Here is a 360-nt window from a genome sequence, read left to right as displayed (position 1 = left end):
ACGTATAACGCCTGTTAAGGCAGACGCAAAGTACACAGTGGCGGCAGAAGCGGACTCGGCCACCAACCCACAAAACAGCAACTTCAACACAAGATGCAGAGTACACCCAATCGTGACGCCGCCAGCTAACAGAAAATGCAACACGGAAGCAGCGGAAACAGAACTTAACAAGGTGGACGAGCGGGTAACCACCGAAACACAGCTTAAGTTGCTTAGTGCGGCCACAATCAAAGCGATGCCACTGTTCGCGTCGTTGCAGGAAAAAAGCAGCCCAGCAGCTAAAAGAGCTCTAACAGGCAGTGACGGCTGCGGAAACGACGCAGGTGTTAGAAGCAATGGCATACCCATTCAAGGCTTAGC

This window comes from Trypanosoma equiperdum, assembly GCF_001457755.1.
Source record: "Trypanosoma equiperdum strain OVI genome assembly, contig: ctg_280, whole genome shotgun sequence".
NCBI lineage: Eukaryota > Euglenozoa > Kinetoplastea > Trypanosomatida > Trypanosomatidae > Trypanosoma > Trypanosoma equiperdum.
The sequence above is the reverse complement of the archived record's forward strand: the minus strand, read 5'-3'. Positions refer to the sequence as shown.